This window comes from Mesoplodon mirus, assembly GCF_964341445.2.
Source record: "Mesoplodon mirus genome assembly, chromosome: 6".
In the NCBI taxonomy this organism is placed as follows: Eukaryota; Metazoa; Chordata; class Mammalia; order Artiodactyla; family Ziphiidae; genus Mesoplodon; species Mesoplodon mirus.
In genome coordinates, this window is record NC_138982.1 from 144,685,941 (window position 1) to 144,693,702 (window position 7,762).

The 7,762-nt window shown below is 53.1% G+C and overlaps 1 long non-coding RNA gene across 1 annotated transcript in view; it reads right to left on the minus strand.

Moving 5' to 3' along the window:
* Positions 1 to 1,901: 1,901 nt before the first annotated feature.
* Positions 1,902 to 7,762, minus strand: part of LOC309806819 — a 9,682-nt gene continuing 3,821 nt past the window's right edge. The window contains exons 2-3 of the long non-coding RNA XR_014294448.1: positions 2,627 to 3,246; positions 1,902 to 2,536 (exon numbers count right to left, since the gene is read on the minus strand). This is a non-coding gene — a long non-coding RNA (uncharacterized lncRNA). The remainder of the gene's footprint in view (positions 2,537 to 2,626; positions 3,247 to 7,762) is intronic.

Consider the following 7,762-nt stretch of genomic DNA (forward strand, 5'->3'; position numbering starts at 1 on the left):
ATATGGCATGCTCTCTCTTATATATGGAACTTGAAAAACAAAAACAAAAAACCAAGCTCATAGATACAGAGAAGAGATTGGTGGTTGCCAGAGGTACGGGGAGGGTGGGTGGGAGAAATGGGTGAACTAGTCTTGGTTTTAGTTTAAATAAATTGAAAAAAGTAATAAACCATGAGATTACATTAACATTTCCAATTCAAATTTAAGACTCACGTGTTATACTTAACCTAGGTGATTGTTTATTTGTATATTTTTCTCTTACACTAATAATTTTGCTTCCTCGCAGCAGCCAGGTAATTATTTATTGGCTTTATCCTAGAAATACAAAAATACTTTCAAATAACAATGCCAGATTTAATACTAGCAATAAGACTTACTGAATGATACTTAGGATTTCTTTGTTGTTCTTTTTGTCCTTAAAATAGATCCTACTGAAAACAAACAATCAAAATACTATACTCTGGGGCTTCCCTGGTGGCACAGTGGTTGGGAGTCCGCCTGCCGATGCAAGGGACGCGGGTTCGTGCCCCGATCCGGGAAGATCCCACATGCCGCAGAGCAGCTGGGCCCGTGAGCCATGGCCGCTGGGCCTGCGCGTCCGGAGCCTGTGCTCCGCAACAGGAGAGGCCACAACAGTGAGAGGCCTGCATACTGCAAAAAAATAAATAAATAAATACTATACTCTGAAGTCCTTTGAAATAAATCTTTAGTTATGTTACAAACTTTATATAAATTTACATTTTTTGTTAGTTTCTTTTATAAGGATACTTTCCTTTTCAATTCAAGTTTATTTTTTGAATATGGGAAACATTTGCATAGTTCTGAAGTCAAACCCTGTGAGATACTAGAAGATATACATTTGTCTCTGCCCTCAGTTCCTGGCACAGGGCTCCTGGAAATGCGTGCCATTTCCTGGGTGATAAGAATATCTTTTGTCCAGTGAGGAGACTCTGGGTGGGCTCCTGGGCAGGAGCTGGTCACCACAAACAACAAGCCATGATCAGAAGTTGGGAACTTTCAGCTCCCGACCCCAACTTCTCCAGAAAATTGAGAGGGGCTGGAAATGGAGTTAGTAATTGGTCAGGCCTATGTGAGGGAGCCTCCGTAAAATCCCCACAGGATGGGATTCAGAGAACTTGCAGCTTGGGACACACATCACATACTGGGAGGGTGAGGCACCCCAACTCCATGGGGACAGAAGCTCCTGCACTAGGGATCCTCCTAGACTCCACCCTGTGTGTCTCTCTGTCTGGCTGTTCATCCGTATCCTTTATCCTACCCCTTATTGTATAATAAACAGGCAAATGTGTTTCCCTGAGTTCTGTGAGCCTCTCTAGCAGATTCATTGGACCCAGGAGAGGGTTGTGGGAACCTCTGATCTGTTGCCAAGTTGGACAGAAGTTGTGGGTCACCTGGGGACCCAATCCTTGCCATTGGCATCTGAAGTGTGTGGGGGGCAGTCTCGTGGCACTGAGCCCTTAGCCTGTGGGACCTGATGCCATCTCCAGGTAGGTAGTGTCAGAACTGATTTCAGTTGTAGGACACTCAGCTGGTGTCATAGAAGTGCTTCGTGTGGGGGAAAAAACCCACATTTGGCGTCAGAAGTGTCAGAGGTGATGTGTTCTGTGTTAGTTGTAAGAACAACACACAGGCAAAGGATTGGGTAGTTTTTTTTAACACAAACTCTATAGCAAAGTGTATCCAGAGAAGTCTAACTGCCATCCTTGACTGCTCACCACTCGGGCACCATTTTTATCAGTTTCTGATTTATCCTGCCAGTGCTTTTATCTTTTGCCAATAAAAATAAACACGCACATATTCATATATTTTACTCTTTATTACACAGAAGACAGCACACTCATACTGTACCCTGCTTTGTCCACTTAACAGTGTATCTGGAAATTGCTCCTTGTTGATCCCTGGAGAAGTAGGACGTATCTGGACCATACCCAGCAGGATGGAAGCGGGGTCTCTGCAGTACTTCCTGCAGGCAGTGGGCGGCATTGAAGGCGTGGCGTGATTAACGTGGAGTGCCTAGCAATCAGTGTTTATTGGAATGCTGGAAAGAATGTTAGGTGAGAATGTGAACACAGCTATGGTCCAGGCTCCGACACTAACCCACTTGATAAATCTCACAGTTTAGATCAGATTCTTCATCCCTCATGTGGGATTGTAGGATGGGGTAGTGGGTTGAAAAGGGTTCCCCGAAATTTCACGTCCACCCGGAATATCACAATATGGCCTTATTTGGGAATAGGATCTTTGCAGGTATGATCAGCTTAAGATGAGATCACGATGGATTCTGGCAGGCCCTATGTCCGAGGACTGGTGCGCTTACAAGAAGACACAGCGACACAGGGAGAAAGCCATGTGATGACAGAGGGAGAGATGGGGTGATACGGCCACAGGCCAAGGGATGCCAAGGATTACTGGTAACCGCCAGGAGCTGGAAGAAAGAAGGAAGGATCCTCCCCTAGAGCCTTCAGAAGGACCACGGCGCTGCTCACCCTCGATCTCAGACTTCTGGCCTCCAGAACTGTGAGAGAAGGAAATTCTGTTGTTTAAACTGCCTGGTTTGTGGCCCTTTGCTGCAGCAGCCCCAGGACACTGTTAGAGATGGACTCACCTCCGAGGTCACTATCTGTTCTGGACCCAGAGGACTCTTCCAAGTGAAGCGGCACTCGAATCCCAGAGACAGGCTCCCAGGGCTCCGCGCTGATGGAGACCACCGCAGCTGCAATCAACTCCCACGATGCTTGTAATCACTCAAGCAAGAATGGTGACTGTAAACAGACATTAAAAGATTCTCAGTTACACGTGTATCTCCGGGCAAAATTATATTTCCATAAACACTGCAGAAACGACTCAGAGAATTTAGTCATGGGACCAGCCTGGAAACCAGAGAAAGCAGCAGCGTCCTCGGCACCCACCAGACTCAAGCCCGTCCCGCAAGCCCCTGGCCCCTCCCAAACTCCAGGTACATCCCTGGTCTGGTGGGGCCTTTCCTCCCGGGGCCTTGACACCCCGGCTTCGGCACATTCAAAGCCAGACTCCCACCAGCATCTCCACGGGAATGTGGCCCGAGGTCTTTGTCACACGCCAGCTCCTCTGATCACTGTCTTTGGTCAGCCCGCCCCAGGCCTGCGGTCGTGTGCTGTTTCCTGTCCACGTGTGGTCATCTGTCCATGGAAGTCACAGAATTAGGGTGGGCAACAGCCGCCCATCTGATCAGTGTCGACAGAGGAGCTGCAGAGAGAGGGAGGAGGAGAGCTCGCTTCTCCGCACATGGGACCGCCCGCCCCACGTGCGCGGAGATTCTCGTGAGGTCCCAGTGGAGGCGGGCTGCCAGGTGAGTCAGAAGGCGCTGCAGAAATGGCTGGTCCCTTCTCCTGGGCTCTCTGGGGCACAGGCGTCCAGCAGCTCCATCCCCGTCAGCTGGGCCCATGGTCCACATCCCCCAACCAGCAGGCAGGCCCTGAGGGGCACCTGTGCCGTTTGCCCACACAGATGGGGTCTGCTCACTTGCGGTCCATCCAGATGTCCCCAGAGGCACACGGCCAGGGCCCACAAACCTGACGATGTCCCCTAGAGGACTCACAGTCCTCTCCACCCAAGGGGCTCACAGGCTACTTCAGGCTGTCTCCACTTTGGTGGGAATTCTTGGGACTAGGCACCTATGGCTTGAAATAATTATTTTCATGCTGCTATTAATTTCAGTGCTGAATTGTTGGGTAACTGTCCTTTCTAGTTCTTTGCAAAGATTCTTTAAAAAACAGCTCAGCTGGGCTAGGGGGAAGAAGGGTCTGAGGGGACCCGGAGCCCCCTTCTCTCCCTCCAGGCTGCTCAGGCCCTGGGGCCCCCACTTTGCTGAAGACCTTTCCTCCCAGAGGCCTGCCCCTGCTCAGAGCCCACGCCCGTCCAGCGCTCTGCTCTGTTGGTGGTTCGTTCACCAGGACGGAGCTTCTTGCCCCTGCCTCTCTCTGCTTTGTAAGTCAGACCACGCTGCCTTTTCCAGGTTTTAGCGAGTGCCCTGAGAGTTCCGGAAAGTTCCGGAGCCTCAGCATCTCGCGTGTGGTCTGGCTCAAGGTGACAGCTGAGGAGACAGAACCCACTGCCATATTATTATCTAAATTTCCCCCTCGGGTCTCTCGTTTATCTTCACTTTCAGACTCCCCTTTGTCGTGGCCATGAAGCCAGATCTTTCTTTTCAGGGCATTTTTGCAATCTGCCCTCCCAAGGTCTGGGCTTAAGTGCACTTTTGCCACACCGCCTCCCCCAAGCTGTTGGGTGCCGGAAGGCCGGAAGGAGTGCCTCTCAGATGCTATCCTGCATCATGGCCAAAGCAGGACACCCACCCCTGCCTGGGTCCTGTGTGGGCAGACGGGTAGGAGCCACAGCCCAGGCGCTGTCCTTTCACACTTCCCTGGGCTCAGGCTTCAGATGGATGGTGTGTTTGCCTCCGTGGGGGGAAGGGTGGGGAGATGGGCGGTGGCTCAGTTCTCTAGGACCGAAGCCTGATTTCTGTCTGTGTAGCTCACCGCTGTCGGCAGGACATTTCTCTGTGGCACACGCTGCGGGCCCTCCAGGCCGGGGCTCCCCGGGGCTGACCCTCAGGGAGGCGTGGAACGTGTGTATTGGTGGGAGAGCCTTGGGGGGCTCAGTGTGAGCCCGCTCCACGGCACAGCGTTCTGTCTACAGAGCTTACGATGGAGGAGGAGCGGCAGCAAAGGAAAGAAAGAGACCAAGGCTGCTGTAAACAGAGGTGCTGCAGTGCCTAGTGGTCAGCAGGAGGCCTCCAGAGGGTGGAAGCCCAGCCTCTGAGGGCTCTGTAGAGAGCAGCCAGGGACAAGGTGGGTCCACATATGTACCTGCCCAAACCTGAGACCCCCTTCCCACTTATAAGGTCCAGGAAGGCTTTATCTTACTAGTACCCTCCTGTTAGTTTTCTCCCCTATAAAAGTCTAGAGAACCCCATTTCAATTGCATTGCTCAGGATTCTTTTTGATTGCAGATGACATAACCCCAACCCAAGCTCATTTCAGAAAAGAAGGGAGCTTGCTGGTTGACTTAACGAGAAAGTGTAGGGTGCCGTGGCCTTCAGGCACAGCTGGATCCAGGAGCTCGAAAGATATCACTGGGCATCATCTTATTCAGTCTGATTTTACCTGTGTTGGCTTCATTCTCAGGTAAAGATGGCCCAGGAGTGCTAGTCTTAGGGGCTCTTTGGAACTCTCAACTTGGAAAATCAGGGTCATACTGTCTTCTCTGTTCTAGCAACATCCTGGGCAGGACTTTGATTTTTTGGACTCGGGTCACATGCTTGTCGCTGTGCTGATTTCTGTGGGTGGGGAAATCCTGTTCTCTCATTGGCTGGCCTTGGATCATGTGACCTCAGCCAGCTCATATGATGGTCCTGGAGATGGTGGGGCTGTAAAACCAACAAGAAAAGCTGCTATGCTCACTAGGAGTGGGCAGGAGTTTTCCCTAAAGGAAAGCAAAGAGGGGTTGGTTACCAGATGAAGAGGAAATTGTGTCTGCGAAGGTGGAGTCCACCAGCGCCTGACAGTCCTGAGGATGATTACTGACATCGCCCCAGGAGAACCCTCCTGCTTTCCGGGGCCCTTATACCTCACGCCGGGGAGGTCCCACAGGGCGCACAGGTCTGGGAACACAGTAGGTGCTCAGTCTGGGAAGTACACAGTGGGCACTGCGGCCACATGCATCACGGACTCTTCCTGTCTTGTACCGTGCGGGTCCGTGTGTGTGAGAGACAGACAGACGGACAGACGGACAGAGGGAGAGAGGGGTGTGCACAAGGGCCATTCCCACCCTGCTGCTGGGATAGGGTGCCCTTTGGGGGTCTGGCCCTGGTGAGCCCCCCAGGTATGCAAGTTGTCTAAAGCCGGCTGCTTCCCCCTCTGCTCGCATCAGCTCCAGGTCAAGATCTACGTGTGTCTGACGCTAATGGAAAGCTGCCTTGTGACTTGTGAAGTGGCCTGAGCGAGCCGCATGTGACAGTGAGGAGGCCAGGCTGGGCTTCCTCTCCACTCCATGGGGAGGGCTGGGAGGGCCACGCTCGGGGCCGCCATGCCCATAAGGCCAGCCTCTGGGCTCCAGGGCCAGGACCCCAGCTCCCTGCTCTCGGAAGAGTGCCAAAGACTGCCCTCCCAGTGGCCAGCTTAAAGGGGGGCAGCCCTCGGCTGGCCCTGGCTTGGCTGTGTGGGAACAATTCCAGAATTTCAGGCATTTGGAAATAAAGCAGCCTGGCGTCAGGCCACCCCAGAGCCCCCTCCCCTATCCAGCCCGTCAGGTCAGCTGCCCACGAAACCTGGTGCCCAGGAGACCTGCAGGAGGCTGCAGAGAGATCTGAGGAAGAGAAAAGCTTTCTTCGCCAGCACTTCAAACGGACACCTTCTTCAAACCCTCAAGGCCATGACTTTCTTCTCCTTTGCAATCTGCCCGTGTTTCTGGGTTTCTAGGGGCCTGGCTGGGCTGGAAATAGGGGTGCATTCCGTGCGTTCATTCACTTTGCAAATATTTGCTGAGGACCTCCCGGGGGGGGGCCAGGCAGGGGGGGCGGCCTCGGCACCCTCCTCTTCCTCATCAGTGAGCAAAACAGAGAAACTTGAGACTTCATGGAACTTGTGCCGAGTGCAGGAAGACAGAAGAGGAGCCAAGAGAGAGAACCCAGAAGTAAATTAGGGGGTGAGGATGTGCTAAGTGGTGCATGAAAGCAGGGCAGGCAGTCCTCCTTTAAGGCGCAGGGAACCATATCCAATCTCCTGGGATAAACCAGAATGGAAAAGAATATGAAAAAAGAAGGAATATATGTGCATAACGGAGCCACTTTGCTGTGCAGCAGAGACTGGCACCGCATTGTAAATCAACTACACTTCAATTAAAAAAAAAAAAAGCAGGGCAGGCAGAATGGGGATGGCCTAGAGGGGGTGGTCTCCCTTTTACGTTTGCTGGTGGGCGAGGCAGCCCCGGGCCTGGAGGCTGAGTGGCAACACCTCCCACGTGTGTTTTTAGGCTTCCTTGGCTGGCACGTGGAGGACAGATGGTGGTAAGGGTGGCACGGACACCAGTGGGAGCCTACCATGTGATCCAGGGGTGATCCAGCCAGGTGAAGTGGGCAGATCCCAGATGTGCTCTGAAGATAGAGCCAGTGGGGTTTCCCGAGAACTTGGATTTGATCTGAGCAACTGGACGAATGCGGGTGGCAGACGGGGAGGGTCATCCCTCGCTCATTCTACGGGACGGCCAAGTGGGGGAAGCAGGTCTCCAGTCTGCAGTCCAGGACAGAGGGCTGGGCTGGGGGGAGGCATCCACGAGTCACAGGGACCATTCACTGTTGCGAAGACATCTTTAATTCCAAGACCCATGCCAAAGCCGTGCAAACATTTATCGGACACCCTGCTGTGACCCCAAGAGAACTATTCTCACGGTGTAGGGTCAGGACCCAGGCTGTCCTGAGTCCTCCTGAGGGTGAGAACTAGCCTGCAGGCGGGTCACCTGACCTTCTACAGGCTGGGCTCTGCCCTCAAAGCCCCTCCGAGAGCCCTGACGGTCACCCGGGACAGGGTCTGCTCCTATGCCCGAGGACCTGTAATGCAGCGAGAAGTCACCAAGTGAGAGCCCACTGTCCCACCACATTCCATGGGGGCTGCACCTAGGCCTCAGGGTGGCAAAAGGAAGCTGCAGCGCGCGTGCGTGTGTGTGTGAGCGTGTGTGTGCACGTGACACGCCTCGTGGGAGTATC